Genomic DNA, 16,439 nt, shown 5'->3' on the forward strand with positions numbered 1-16,439 from the left:
AGTCTAATTATTTCTCCCGACTATCTCGCAGACTATCAGGCTCACGGTGCGTCAAGTGGACCATTTCAACCCAGCAAGGTCTGTCCTTTTATCCTGCATTAACAAACACTCATTTTGTGAACTGCTGAGCGGGCTGCATCAAGGCTGAGGGGTTGACTGTCCCTGCTTTCAAAACCGATGACAAGGTTGGAATTTATTACTTGTAATTCTGTGAAGTAGGTGTAGCTACAAATTAGTTCGGGGAGACATACTCACACCTATCGCCCTTAACGCATCAGACAATGCCCTAAAGAGCGCGCATTACATCCTATGTTATGGTAAATGTTCTGTGACGTCAAGATCAAGAGGCATGGGAAGGTTTTTAAGTGCTGAGGAAGTCTTCTATAAGAGCCGGGCTCTGTGCATTCATTAATCTGTGTGTTCACTTGTAATACTGTTTGCAGTGTGCACTGATTGGGGGAAGAAAGTCTACAACGTTAAAGCCCCAAGAGCCCTTTGTGCATTTGTGCACTGAGCAGTACGATAGAAGTGCTGTACATTCACACACTCAGGGTGGGACCATAATGAGGTAATTATATTTTAACCCATTTGTGCCCGCAACTGAATTTTTTTTATTTCCTTTGGTGGAAGTTTTCTCTGGGCTTGCCTAAGCATGGATGATTTGGATCAAAATCAATCAAACCGCTTGGCTGAAAAGTGAATTTATATCTAAAAAAATAGTAGTCCCATGTGCCCAAATAATAAGAAAATGTCTGTGTCTCAGAAACTACAAGGAGCACAATCAAGTATTTGTTATCTCTGAACTCATAACAGGTTGAATATCAAAGATATGCACACATATGTAGTATATAAAAAATATTTAATATGGAAAACATTTAATAAACACAATGTTGGTGTTTTTTCTAATTTTTCAAAAATCCTGACTTTGACTATTTATAAAAATGTGATTTTTCATGTGATCAGAAAATGTTTAAAATTGTACTGTTAAATACTTGCCCAAAGTATGTCCGCACCAAATGCCAAGACTTTTGACCAATCAGAACGAATGTTGTGGTATTTTTCCTTCTTTATCATACAGTTTTACAAGACGACCTCGTTTTAGTTGGGCCACATATTCTGGAAACCTAGAAACTGCAAAACCTCAAAATGCATTGTTAAGCCCAAAAACAGTTTACAAAATATTCCTAACTCAAGGCTTTTTTTCTAGCGCTTCCAAGCACATCTCTGTATCTCTTCCAGCAGCAGGACTGGTACTGGGGCTGATGAACACTGTGAGATGCTCCTGAAAGCTCTGGAAAAAGCTAGTAAGTGGGCATTGAGTTGCAATTACTTTATCAAACTAGAAATTACCAGTGTAGTTTTTAGGGAACAAATGCAATAGAGAACGGACAAATGCAGCAAAAACCAATGTGAATGACTCTGTATAGTTGGCTGTAAGTATAAAATTGAAAATAAATAATCATATTAAAAATTGGCAGCCATATTGCTTCAGAATATTGTGTATTTTAGTTGTTATCACAGTTTTGTCTGCAATATTAGCAATTGCAATGTCTTGTTCATGTTCATGTTGAACTCATAATGTTGTGTTCAGTACCGATATGGTTATAATAGTGTGGTGTCTCTGAGCATTCAGTAATTAGGCCTCAAATCTCTTGACATCCTGCAAAACAATGTGTGCCACGCTCCAAAAAAGACCTGGTCAGCCCTGGACAAAAAGCTAGGCAGTTTCATATTCAATCACAATGAAAATCAATTTTAAACTTGACATTAACAGTGGATTAAATTGCCAAATGAAACCTTCACACACCACTGTACACAAATATCAGAGCACTCTCACACACCAGAGCATGAGGAGCACACTTCAGAAAGAACGAGCTCGAGATAGACACACAGAGAGACGTAGAAGTACATCAGACATGGGGAAATCATTACATGTGGTGTATAATTGGTATGTGATCTTCAAACTGGGAGGTTAATGCATTTCTTTCAGGCTCTCTTCTTTCCCACAGTAAATTAAGAAACCGTCAGCAAACTCAATTCATTTCACCAATGAAATTTGCCATGTGGACCATGGCCACGTTTTCTTTTGTGATCATTCTGCAATACAGAATTTGTTCCACATAGCACAGGAATGCCAGTACTTCTGTGGGCTTTGTCTAGTATTCTTGCAAACATCAACGTGTAAAGTAGTGGTGTAAGACAATACCGATATACTTGAGTATTACGATATTGTGTTTTGCGATACTGTATCGATTCTCCAAAACACTGTATAGATTGTTTGGCAAGGAAAAACTAGCATGGCCATTTTCAAAGGGGTCCCTTGACCTCTGTCCTCAAGATATGTGAATGAAATTGGATTCTATGGGTACCCACAAGTCTTCCCTTTAGAGACAAGCCCACTTTATGATATACACTTTTTTTTTTTTACTTGATTTTATGCATATGATGGTGTGTTTTTTATACTATGACAGTTTTCCTAAAATTAGATTTAAAACATCGCAATATATCGCCTTGTTTAAAGTATCACAATATATTAAATCATTACCCCCGTTTCATGATATGCATCTTAAGGCCAGATTCATGCCATTACGCAGCCCTAGTAATGTGTGTGTGTTAGAGATTAATGTGTGCAACAGTGTAACAACTAGGGATATCCTGAGCCAATCTGCATGATTTGATACTGAGAAGGGATTTGTTTGTGATCAGTATCAACAGGTTTTACATCCCGATCCATTTCCAGTCATTTATTTTACCAATGTCACCCATTGCACTCCAGGATGGCAGGTGTCAAAAACTGTTGCAAAAAAATGTTGCACTGGAATCTATTGCAAAGACTAAGCGTTGCAAGCTAGTGAGTCACAGAGTGGAGTGAACAAATAAATAGCAGACAGTAGTTTTAATGAAAGACATCCACAGCAATAGCATCGACGAGTGAAGCGACCACAGCTGCATTGGGATAAAGATTTTGTCTCGGGTAACATTTCAGAGACATTTTGCAGATATAAAGCGCTACTATTTACTGAAGAAAAGCATATTATGAATTTTAGTATTTTACTAAAGCAGGGAATAAAGAGAGTGTCCAAATCCCATCCATGCTCTGTTGGCTCCTGCCATAACAATTACAGACTGGCACTCCACAGTCATTGGATACTATACATATTAATATCTGGCCAGAGACACCATATGAAAATGATCCATTTGGTTAACTTTTTTACATTCTGTTTCTGTTGATCAATGTGCATTGTCTATTTAGCTATATACTGTAACTACAATTTAGGACACATCATTATAAGAAACCATTACGGAAAGCTATATTGCTGTGCTGGCTGTATTTTCTTAGCCCAGAACTACCACAACTTATCTTCTAAATTGCATCAGCTGTACTATTTTCAATTTAGGTTTATTTTAGGCCAAGTGTGCCCTGCGCATGTTTGTGTTCGTTTACAATTGAAAAGTCAAGCAACCATGCCGGCAGCATTAAAGAGTGGAGAATTGAATGTGAGCACCGATAGCAGACACTCATGTCTGAGACACAGCAGACTGATAAATGGCAACAAACACAGAATGATAGATAACTCTGCCCCAGTACCTTAACCACCATGCACATGCTAAAGGAAATAAAGAGAGTATACCTCAGAGGAAGAAAGAGAGTAAAATAAAGACTGAAAGATAGTCACAGAGAGAACATAGAGACAAATTACAAAAATATGAAGGAAGCAAGTGACGGGAAGATGAAGAGAAACCAAGTGAAGAAAAATGAGTGAGTGAGAGCGAAACTGAGTGAATGGAGTGAGAAGTGGATAGAGATAGAGAGAGGCATCCATCCATCATGCTGCGCTGCCTCTGTCAGACACGAGTAATAGATGAGGAGATAGAGGAGAGAGCAGACACTCCTCTTCAATCTATCTCCGTTCACTATCTGGGTTCGCTTGTCAGGTCTGCTCCGTCACCCCAGACCAAGACAATTACACAGGAGAGGGGGGAGAGGGGTACAGTCAGACGCAAAGACAAGGGTACAAACAGGAAAACTGACATGATCAGACACAGAACAGCTGTTTCACTGAAGAGAAGACAAGAACGACAAGTAAAGTTTAAACTGTATACTGATGTACCACTTTACTTGGAGGTGCAGAAAAAGAGTAACTGACAATTAAGTAATTAGTAATGAATGAGTGGTTAGTTTGTGAATCGGAAAAAAAGAGCACTTTCCTCATGACTAGTTCCTAATTAACTCCGTTAACAACCATTGAGCTGCACAGAAACTGCTAAACTAATCATTACTTATAGTGATGCACGGTATACCGATACTAGAAAGATATCGCAATACCCTGCTGTTAAAAACAGAACTATACTCCTTTTTATTACAATTGAATGAGTGTTTTAATAAAAGAATATACAGGTGCACCGATTTAAATTTTCTTGGCTGTTTCCGAATACCAATTTTTTTAAAAGTCGGACCTGCCGATTCTGATTTTTGCTGGTTCCGATTTTCTTCTGAAGAACTATAACTGACAGAATACAAAAAAAAATGTTTAAACTTTTAATTCATGGAAAATTGAGCTTCAATCTCATGTTCATGATAAAACATTGTCTATTAAATAACTTGCATTTTCTCCAGACAGATACGTGGTTTGTTTTACATTACAGTGGACATAGAGCATCTGATGTTACATCCAACGCTTGCTTGCATCCAACATTATGTGGCACACATGTGTAAAAATGACCGGCAAAAAATCTGATTTAAGAGACTGATCGGCCAGTCGCCGGTAATGACCAATCAGCTGACAACCGGCCGGTTTGATCGGCGGCCCATCGGTCAGTGCATCTCTAATATTTATGAGTTGCGTCGATGTGTGACAGCAGGGCAGTGTGGGCGTGCCAAAAGAAGCAGCGTGACATGTGATGGTGGAGAGATGTGAACTTGTAAAGAGCTGATTTAAATTAACAGTTTCTCCGAGTCAGTCTTGGTTGGATATTAAAATATATGAACACACTATGGTCCAAAAATTGTTGTTTTATGGCTTCTTTTCACATCCTGCACTGCCTTACATTAACATTGTCAAAATATTGTTAAAGTTATTTTAAAAGTTATTTAAGTTCCATGTCCTGTCATCTATTATTCCATTACTTTTCTTGATGTTTTAGCTTTTTGCCATGGTATCGTTTCAGTATTGGTATCATGACAACCCTATTCTAATGATTCATTAATATAGTATCTCCCAGTTTGTTCTCCAGTAACTCTTCATTAGTCATCCAATTAGAGTTATTCAGGAGCTATGCATTATTGTTCCTTAGCAACTACTCACATTTCTGTGTAACATAATGTAAGGTGTTACTGAAACAAGATGTGACCAGATAAAAAAATACATAACCAACCTGTCCAAACTGGCCTACTCTCTGTAGTGTCCATCAGTTCATCATACGTGTCTGCATAAATGTGTCTCTGTCATGTCCAGTTGTTTTTATCTCTCTATGTTTAATTGTATCTTTGTAAGGTGTCCTTGGGTGTCTTGAAAGGCGCCACCAAATAAAATGTATTATTATTATTATTATGACAAAAAGCCAATATTAAAAGATGAATTCATATAAAATCAATATATTGAACAAAAATCCCAAGTTATCAACAATTGTTAATTAACTGTCTAGACACCTGTTTAACTTGTTTTTTCTGTTACAGTAACTATGCTTATTTGACTTTTATACAAAATATTTTTTTCAAGGAAATTAGTGTTTCAATGTATTTATGCAATATTAAAATCTAACCACGGCAATGTCATTTGCATGCTGTTAATGCACTGTAAACTGTAAAAGCTGCACTCAATGTAAAAGCCTCCCAGTAAAACAATATTGATTATGGCTTTTATTATAAAGCAAGAGCACAAGTCAGTATTAGTAATAGTGTAACTGGGTAACCGGGGTTAGCCACTCGTTTCTACATTAAGACTGTTTTCTATTTTTTGGTGGATTGGTTTTACACTGTGGACTAATTGGAAAAGCTGTGGGTGCTTACAGCAGAGCCATAAATCTCTAAATACGCAGTGACGGTGAGATAGCCTGTTACGCCCCGTAACACAAATTATTAATGGAAAGTACCAGTGGGCCACTATGGTCATAAAATATGCTAATTTAATACTGTAATCATGATTTTAAATGCAATAATTTATTCACATGCCTAAATGTGACCAGACGTGTTGATGTGGCTTCAGCAGAGTTATAGAAGTGGCAGGATTAGGACTAATGTTTTTACCAGTCATGGCTGATCATATCATCTCCTCACATGCCGTTGTTTGTTCCCCAGTGGCAGACTTTTGAGGCTATCCAAGATTGAAGTTCCCATACTGGATGAGGCACATGTTCCACATCCCTAAAATAGTCGGTTGGGAACAGAAAATACTGGAATCCCTCATGTAACCTAGTTGTTAGTTTTGGATGACTGACTGGTAAAAACCAAAATTCAATATATTTCAGACTAAAATTCACATTTAACTCCTCATAACAATATGAGCTGGACATATGCACAACTCGGTTTCATTTCAAAAGAAGGTGACACTCAATTGGTATGTATTAATTCCAGTATATATTAAATAATCTATTAGAATTCAAGCCAGGTGAAGCATATAAAAAATGCTTTGGGCTGTGACAAATGCTTTGCCTTGATCCGCCATGGCTTGGATTGTACCTCATTTGTGAGTCGCTTTGGACAAAAGTCATCTGTCAAATGAGTAAATGTAGAAATACATAATGACATGCTGTGTGTGACTTTACAGAGATCGGTACCTCCACCAGATAAAACCAAGACTAATCATAGGGCTGGGTGAAGTGGCCAAAAGCTTCTATCACAATATAGATTATTTCATATCTTGATAACGATACATATCATTATATAGCATGTTTTCTGGTAATTCAAGAAGTAAATAGTCCATAGGAAATAACCACATATTGAAACCTATGTTTGTATACTCCTGTGTGAATTAAATACTTGACGAATGAAAATGACTGAGTATTTTCTCATTTAATTAAGACCTTTAGTGCAAAATGAACATAACAGTGAAATTATAGATAAAAAAAAATGAATGAATATTTATGAATAAAGAATAAATGACCCTACTTCTCACTCGATTTATCACCTCAGTAAACATTGTAAAAATGAGTTTATGGTCTCAATCACTAGTTTCAAGTCTTCTGATGATGTTCATTTAGTAAATTATGGTCCCATTTAGAGTCAAATAGACCATAAAGCAGGGTATGCTTTATGGCGTGGCTACCTTGTGATTGACAGGTTAATACCACGGCGTTGTCCGGTCTGGGAGTTGTTCATGTTTTCGTCGTAAAACTTTTACCATTTCACAGTGTTTTTGCAGTTCATGAAAGTTAATAATAACCTTTTTGGTCGCCTAAAGATGTCTTATTCAGCGTTCGGTTGTACTTAGTTCCACCCTTTCGTGTCACTTCTGGTTGCAAAAAAACAAAATGGTGAGGGGCCCTCACCATTTTGGTATCTTGGTATTTGGCCCTCACTGAGGGCCAAATACCAAGATGCCGACAGCCAAACTCGAGGCTTCAAAATAGCAGTCCACAGGGGTGACGTCATGGTGACTATGTTCACTTCTTATATACAGTCTATGGTAGTAAGAAACAAAGGCAGATAATTGTTGCTGCACACCATTATTTTCCCAAGACCCAAAGATGTCAAAGGATGATAAAAATAGATCCCCATATGACAAATTTGAGGCATCCATAGCTACTGGTTATAACTGTATAGTAGACTGTATCGGCTGTAGACTGTTTACATAATCATAATAAATCGGCAAAATCTGTTTTGGGGCTGTGACGAAAACAAACAAATAAAGCACAGTCTAAAATTGGCAAAGTCTGATACTGGTTGAAGAAGAAAAAAAGAAGACAATAAATCTGTCATCCCCAGAGATGAAGTTTGGGAACTTACAGGATACTGTGGTTTAGCTGAGCGGTGTTATATCCCACTGCCTGCCTTCTCAACACAGCACCATTCTAATACCACGCTGCTTGGCATTCAGCACGCCGCTCGCTCCTCTCTTTCTCCTGGCACAATCCCTCCCTCCTTCTCTTCACCTCTCTCTCTCTCTCTTTCAGCAGCATCTCTCACCCGCTCTTCCCCGGTGAGGTGGGATTGCGCCACTGAACCAGCATCTGTTGCCATGCACATGCACACATAAACTAACTGTGTAGACATTTAAACCCCTACTGTAGTGGACAGCATGTCGCTGTGTTGAGAGCATCATGATGACATATTTTGGACATTAAAAACTATAAAACAGCGTGTTGCCATATCACAGTCTTAACACCTAGAGCTTCACGACGAAATGTTCTCACCTTATGCTCTTCTTTTTTTTCCTCTCATTTCTGATTCCTTCTTCCTCTCGTGTGTCCCGTCCTTTTCTTTCCCCCTCCTCCTCCTCACCAACCCTTTCTCCCCTCCCCTCATTTCCTTATCTCCTCCTCCTCTCTCCGCTTCACCCAAACACAGAATTTGTTCTAAATTGACCCGTCTTGTTGAATAAAGTTCAATTTCCCCCAAAAGCCTTCTATGTTCCATTTTTCTTTCTTCTTTCTACCTCCAGCCTTTCGCCTTTCTTTCTTCCCTTCCTTTCATCCTTCCATTTCTTCAGCCTGTCCATTCTTGCACGTCTTTCATCACTGCAACATCACTCCAATTTTTCATCTTGCAAACGTTAGGCCCTTACTGCAGCCACATCATTGTGTATGTTCAAATATCCATACACCAAAGTGTACAAATAAACCAGGCTGTTCGCATACACCATTCGTAGCTATACCTACGAAAAGTAATGCACTGTAATTCATATATCTCACAAAATCAATTTGTATGTGATCCACGTAATCGTCCATCCATCCATCCATCTTCAACCGCTTATCCGGGATCGGGTCGCGGGGGCAACAGCTCCAGCAGGGGACCCCAAACTTCCCTTTCCCGGGCCACATTAACCAGCTCTGACTGGGGGATCCCGAGGCGTTCCCAGGCCAGAGTAGAGATATAATCTCTCCACCTAGTCCTGGGTCTTCCCCGTGGTCTCCTCCCAGCTGGTCAAGGGAGGCGCCCAGGAGGCATCCGTGCTAGATGCCCGAACCACCTCAACTGGCTCCTTTCGACGCAAAGGAGCAAGGACTCTACTCCGAGTCCCTCACGGATGACTGAGCTTCTTACCCTATCTCTAAGGGAGACGCCAGCCACCCTCCTGAGGAAACACATTTCGGCCGCTTGCACCCGCGACCTCGTTCTTTCGGTCATGACCCAACCCTCATGACCATAGAGTAGGAACTAAGATTGAACGGTAGATCGAGAGCTTTGCCTTCCGGCTCAGCTCTCTTTTCGTCACAACGGTACGGTAAAGCGAATGCAATACCGCCCCTGCTGCTCCGATTCTCCGACCAATCTCACGTTCCATCGTCCCCTCACTCGCGAACAAGACCCCGAGATACTTGAACTCCTTAACTTGGGGTAATCACGTAATCGTGACCCAGGTATAGTATAAAGAGAGACAAACGCTGTGTAGATAGGAGGTAGGGGTGGATGGGTGGGTCAAAAAACACTGTACCTTTCGCCCAAGAGACAGGTGTTCGTACCGTGTGAAACCAGAAGTTAAAGTTGATTTATTTGTCACATAACTTCCGTACTAGGGTTACGCGACTTTTTTAATCCAAACTAAGATCTTTTCCTAAACCTAACTAAAGAGTTTTGCTGCCTAAATCTAACCAAATCGATCTTTTCCTAAACCTAAATTGGACTCGTGTTGCTGAATATTCAAAGGAAAACACACGGAAAATGAGGAATAACTTTTTGTAAGATATCATACAAACCAATGTATGAGGATATGTTGCAATAAACATTCAGTCTGAATAACAAACACCACGGCGTGAGCCTCGCTTGTACCTGCAGACCTCTGTACATCATTTCCCCACAGAGATGAAACTGTATTTTCCTTCTCTCTAAAACTCATTGAGCTTCTCTGTGTGAGTCCCATTTCTTTTCTGCTCCGTCTCTCTCGCTCAAACAGACACATCAATCAATTAGACTTACACTCCTCCAGAATTTACACTTCTCTCAAGCTTCATTATTCAATCGGAGGTTGACAGAATGAAAGGTATTTTACATGGCGTCAAAAAAAACGAAGGGTCCATTGTTCGAAGTCAGTTCAAAAGGTGCTTGTGTGTCATTTCTAGCCAATCAGTCATGGCCACTGATGAGTCAGAACCACACTATTAGCACAGACCTATGCAACTCAGGGTTCATAATTGTGTAATCCATTATACAACTTTTTTATAGAGTCCCAGATTGTTGTAATAATGTAGCAAAGTAAAACTGGACTGATTTTATTCCATGCTTCTTCCTCTCAGAATCAAGCCTTCCTCCTTGCTTTATTGACTCAACATGATTCAATAAACTGTACAGTAAACAAGAAGTACCGCGCTTTGCCAACTCTTGCAGAAGTAGTGGAAGTGTTAATACTTCACCCTCAAAATGACTATTTGTAATTACTCACCCAGTGTTACCTCGAATTATTGAAGAGAACTTTGTTTTTTTTCTCATGCCTCCACGGTGAACTGAGAACCCAAAAAACGAGAAAATTCTTGATGAATTGAAGTAAATGTGGGCCAGAAAAACTATATCAAAACAATGTGAGACTGTTCTTGCGGAAGTAGTAAGGTTTTAGCGAATATGTGTTTTGGAAGTAGTGAGGATACGACTGGATAAATTAGACTTGGATTATAGTGCACGAGTTGTGTGAGAGTTTGTAAACGGGTGTTTTGATATAGTTTTGTTGTTGTGAAGCGTGGCTTTCATTTACTTCAATGTATCAAAAATGTTCTCTTTCTCAGTTTTGAATTTGTCGTTTGCCATGGAGGCATGCAGGAAAAGTTTTCCTCAAGAGTTCAAGGTAACATGAGGCGAGTAATTGATGGTCATTTTTGGGGGTGAAGTATTCCTTTAATGGACTCTCCCTTTTCAATTGTCCCATGCCGTCTCCCATCAATCACCTCTGCTGAACTCAATTAGAAGGGAGAAAAAGAACCCAGCCATTTGCTAATCTGAGTGACTCTATAGCCGTCTGAGTAATAGGACAGCAGTATACGTATGATTGCAATGTTCAAAATGATCGGATGGTTTTGACAGCAGCTTTCTCACGCTTTCTGGCCCCAGTTATCCCTCTGGTATGTTTTCTGTAACCTTCAGCCTAAACCCTAATAAGCCAGAGGGATCATGGAGCGCCACTTTCACGGACTGTTTTCATACTGGAAATCTGGGTCAAATGTGTCTTTGGCTTTCCTCTCTGCAGGGAATTTCTGCCTTTCCTGCACACCCCTTAGAACTGGCTGCGCAGTATATTTGAGTCTGTCAATCCAATATGTCCTTACTTAATCCATTCTGACATCTGATGTTTAAAGGAATAGTACATTTTGAGATATATGTTTTTTGGCTTTCTTGCCGAGAGTTAGATGAAACGGAAGATGCCACTTTCTCATTGGTAAATATAAATATTGGGCCAGCAGCCAGTTAGCTTAGCATAAAGACTGGAAACCGGTGGAAACTAGACGAGCTCCAAATATAACATGATCCACCTAACACCTCTAAACTTAACAAATTAACACATTGTATCTCATTTGTTTAATTCATTAAAAAAACAGGAAGTTACTGCCCCTGGCCCAGAACTTGTCCAGCACATAGCCCCACAACGTGTCACTTTTACACTTTGGGTTTGCACTTTTAAATGAAATGAACAAGATATAAGATGTTAATTGATGAACTTTAGAGGTGCTGGTACGTGGATTTTGTTACCTTTGGACAGGTTGTTTCAGTCTTTATGCTAAGCTAAGCTAACTTGCAGCTGGTGTTAGCTTTGTATTTATAGTACAGACAAGAAAGTGGTGTCATTTTCATTTGCTTATACGGTCTGGCAGGCCCTGAGTCTTAGCACATTTAAACTGCTTGCCCACTATGATACTAATATGCTTATCAAGTTGTAGCACCATTCTAATGCAACGCAGTAAAGACCAAGACGTTTATAACATTAACTTTATTACATTAACTTTAAATTAAATAGATTTATTTGTTTTAATTCAACTCAATTAATTTGCATCAAATCGTAACAGAAGTTAATTCTAGACACTTTTCATATAGAGCAGGTCTAGACCGTACTCTATAATTTAGAGACCCAACAAGAGATCTCCCGTGACTTTTGCGACAATGGCAAGGAAAAACTCCGCTTTAAGGAGAAACCCCGGGCAGAACTCGGCAGCCCAAGGTTGTTTTAGCCCTCAGTGTGCTATAATATGCTCTAAGTTAGCAATTGAGGGCTTTTATGTGCACTCAGTTGTTTTGAAAATGACTCACACAATGAGTAAAGGTGTTTTCAAAGAACAAACCAAAAACAATTAATGTGTTTTTCCAAAAAAGGGAACACAAATAGCTCTTCCCACGTGAATAAACGTAACATTCAGAGTTGTGTCATGGATTCAGGGACTTCACAAATTGGGCTGTTTGCGATCATTAAACAGTTTATGTCCAATTTCTATGTCTCACCTCACTGCGGCATAACCAGAAAATGCTCAGAGCCATTGCTTTTGAAAACATTAGTTCTTTATCAGTGTGCTTGCATGCACAGATATATCCATTTTGTTTCAGGATTCTTTAGGATTAAGCCATGAGAAAACTAAAATAATAAAATAGCTGCACCTAACAACGTCTCCCTGAGGCTCTTTAAAAATGTTATTTTTATTTTTTGACCGCCTGTGTAAACTCTGTTTCCATGGCAGTGTGAGAATATTCTGTTCATGTATAGTGGTATTCATGAGTGGGATATGAAGACGCATCTCAAAGAAGAGCTTGACCAGAATATGAGCTTATAACCCAGAATGCTGTGCGCCTGTTTGGCACGCTCAGTGTGACAGAAATGTCAGTAACCACGATGATTTAGAGAATCCAGGCCCAGCTCATTACAGCCCACTCTAGGACTACATCAACTCCTAATTACACACGGGCATGATTGAAATTTATTTTCGTGTCAGTTTGGAGGAAAAAGTCAGCCGGCAATCTTCTTTGGGCATATTTGCCAAGTTTGAGGCTCTAAGCTCAATCCTAATAAAATCTTCTGACAGTGTTTGAGTGAATGGCGTGGTGCAAATGGGGTCATGATCAAAGATACACGCTGAAAGAGAGTGCCCTTTATGATGCCATTTACTTCCAGCATTTCCCAGCATGTTAAGATCCTGATTAACTGTGCACCATGATTACATGCATTAAGATTGTGATCTGAAATGCATTAAAAACTAGACTTGGCCAGTGTTTCCAAGCCACATTCAAACATGATGTGTCAATACAAGCAAGAGAGAATGAGAGAAAGATTTTGAAGGCTTCAGCTAAGCCACAGGTATACAACATTTGGAGACAGAAACAGTAAAACCGCGGAACGACTTCCCCTCCAAACCTCATTTAATCTTGCATGTGTGTTTACATGTGTTTTACGGTGGCTTAGAGCCATCGCAAAAACCCCATCAAAATGCAAATTGGGCAGTTAGGGACGAGGAAATTCACCAGGTAAAGAGGAGCTGATGAGCTGACATGGCAAACTAAACTGTGTGCAGCTGTCTCCCCCTCTTCTTCTTCTCTCTCTCTTCTTGTGTCTCTCCTTCTGTCTCCATGGTGCAGCAACGACCATTACGCAGCAGTCCGTTGGATAATACCATGCAGCACAAAGCACTGTCAGGGTATTCTACACTTGGCCTCCAGCATGATGCTGCTTAGAGCTTTCTTAAGGGATCATTTCAATGCCAGCTGCAAACACCTGCTCTCTCTCTCTCTTTTCCCATTCCTCTTCTATCTCCTATCTCCTATCTTCTTGGCCCACTACCCATTACCTTCTCCTGTCCTCTCCTATTTTCTCTACTCACCTCTCCAGCAGTCCTCCCTCTCTCTCACCTGCCATTATGTCCTCTTCTCTCCCTTTTTCCCCCCTGAACACCTCTCTCCTATCACCCAGCCCATCTCCTCTCTATTCCATCTCAGCACCCTCTCCTCATGTAATCTTCCTCTATACCAACTCCTTTTAAGTCTTTCCTGTCTCACTTCTCCCCCCAGTTTAATCAATTGCAACCTTCTCATCCCTTCAGTGTTTCTTCCATATCTATATCCATCCATCCTTCCCTCGTCGCCCCTTTCTCCTCTAAACTCTCACTCTCCTCTTTTGCCCCCTTCTCCTCCTCCTCATGCTGTTATCTATCTCATCTCCTCATCAGACCTATTTCTTCACACTTTGCATGCTTTACAACCCCCTCATCATCTCTCTCCACCTCCTTCCACCTCTGTCTTTTAATCTACAGAATATATAGCCTATCACCATCTGTAAATCGTATGAGAGAGAGAAAACACGAGCGCCATTATCTCCCCATCTGCCTCCTCTCTCTCCATCTCTCTCCATCTCTGTGCACTCAACTCAGCTCTCCTAAAAAATTGCAAATGAACCCTTTTAAAAAACGTTGGAGCACAAATAAAGCGAGAAGACACAGAAAGCAGAAGGTGATGGAGGAGAGGAGAGGAGGGATAATCGGACAGATGAGAAAAGTAGATAAAGGAGACGGTCATACCTGGTGCGTCTCTTCCTCTCCTCCTCTCCGGTTAGGTAGAGGCTGTTTCTCCTCCGGTTATCTCCCCCTTCTTTGACAAGCCAGGTGAAGAACTCCACTCAGCCTATATGTTAAATAATCCTCCTCCTGCTCAGATCATTTGTCAAAAACAAATATATCCACTTTTTTTCTTTTTTATAGCCTATGTATGGTATTGCACCGGGGCTCCTGGAGCGGTGGTGTTGGTGATGGGGCAAGCGAGGCGTTTCACTTTAGTTCCCGTTGAGTTTGCATTAAAAAAAAGAGGGGTAGGCAGGCAGGCCTACGGGACCGGTGGCAGCCGGTAACCTACAGCAATCCGGTGTCCGCCGCTGCTGATCCACTGGGACAGAGCTTTTTGCGCGTGGAAATAAAAAAACGCCGTCAAACCGGCGCACCGCCGCGTTGCGCACTCGTTCGGTCTCCACATGAGCTCTCCTCGCGTAAGACTCCTGTTAATCGGTCATTTTTAAGGAAAACACCCAACACGTCGGGGGGTTAATATCGCTGGGATCCAGTCAGAGAAGAAAGGCAATGGATATGGAGAGGGAGGAAACGTCTCTGTACTCGGTGAAGCGTCGTTTTTTGGGCTCCTCAGCCGGTCTCCACGTTTAAACTCCCCTTTATAGAAACACCAGCATCACATCTCACTCATCCACTTTGCATCTCCACTTGGTTAATCATCCTTTTCTGTTGTTGCATGGTCGGAAGGGAGGTGATTTTTCAGCCTCAAGGTATAAGAGATTAAACAATAAAGAGTACAAAATAAACTGCAGAATCAGAGGAGCTTGTAAACGCTCGTCCACCTCCTTTTTTCAGCCACAGAAGTGACTTTGTCTTGACCTCTCTCTTCTCTCCGGCGTCGGTTTCTCTCCAAAGGAGGAGAGGCAGCCGGACAGTAGTGTGCGTGCTGCCCGGTGGATGGATGGATGGATGGAGGCGTTATAGGTCAGGAAAAAAAGATGATTAATCCAGGAAACCATGCAGCCTCAAATCATTCATGTCCTTTTTTCCTCCCTGTCGTTAAAAAGCGCTTCGTCCTCCTCCTGCAGTTACTTTCACACTGCGCGGCTTTTTGTCCCAGGAGGCGATATACGCCTACCCGCTCCTCTCCTCTCCTCTCCTCTTTTCTCCTGTGTGTTTGTCTTCTTCCCTCCGTGTCCTCCGTCCTCCGTCCTACTCTGTTCTATGGACAAATCGCTGCTCCGGGATTTACAAGCTGGTAATAACGGATGGAGACGTTATGACGACTGTGCGTGATGCCATCGCTGATGGGGCGTTTGCCTGGGAGAAGTAGCCGAGATAGTTTGGGTCTGTCTGGAAACACACACACACACCGACACGGCGAGGTCCTCAAAGTGAGGGGCGGGGACCTCAAGAGGGCCGTGCGAATGCAAGTGCCTACACTATGATTTTAGTATTATTTATTATGACTTTAAGTTTTTCAGGTAACACAAAAGTGATCTTTTATTCTTTTTTTTTAAATACTGTCTATGCATGTTCTGGGATCCAAAACAAAGAACGTTTTTTTTGTTTTTTTTAATAACAATATAAAATTACCCATTAAAATCCCATTTTTTCTCTTTTCGTCTAAATATGCTCCCAATCTCCCAAACACACCCTGTACTGTATATCATCCAAAATGGGCACCTGGAGATATTGCAGGAACGACCACAGAGGCGTTTTTTTACGCCCTCGGCCCAATTTGGGGTCACAAAGCTTTACAAGAGTGTAGGCGAGATCAAAATAAAGGTTGAGTTTGAAGATGGGTGTGGTCTGAGTAA

The 16,439-nt window shown here is 40.8% G+C and overlaps 1 protein-coding gene across 1 annotated transcript in view; it reads right to left on the reverse strand.

The window, feature by feature from the left end:
- LOC141771551 (leucine-rich repeat and fibronectin type III domain-containing protein 1-like protein) overlaps window positions 1-15,971 on the reverse strand; it is a 203,283-nt gene extending 187,312 nt beyond the window's left edge. Inside the window, exon 1 of the mRNA XM_074641949.1 lies at window positions 14,638-15,971. The gene's annotated coding sequence lies outside the window, so the exon portion shown is untranslated. The remainder of the gene's footprint in view (window positions 1-14,637) is intronic.
- Between the last annotated feature and the right edge of the window lie 468 nt (window positions 15,972-16,439).

Source organism: Sebastes fasciatus, chromosome 7 (genome assembly GCF_043250625.1).
Source record: "Sebastes fasciatus isolate fSebFas1 chromosome 7, fSebFas1.pri, whole genome shotgun sequence".
Taxonomy (NCBI): domain Eukaryota; kingdom Metazoa; phylum Chordata; class Actinopteri; order Perciformes; family Sebastidae; genus Sebastes; species Sebastes fasciatus.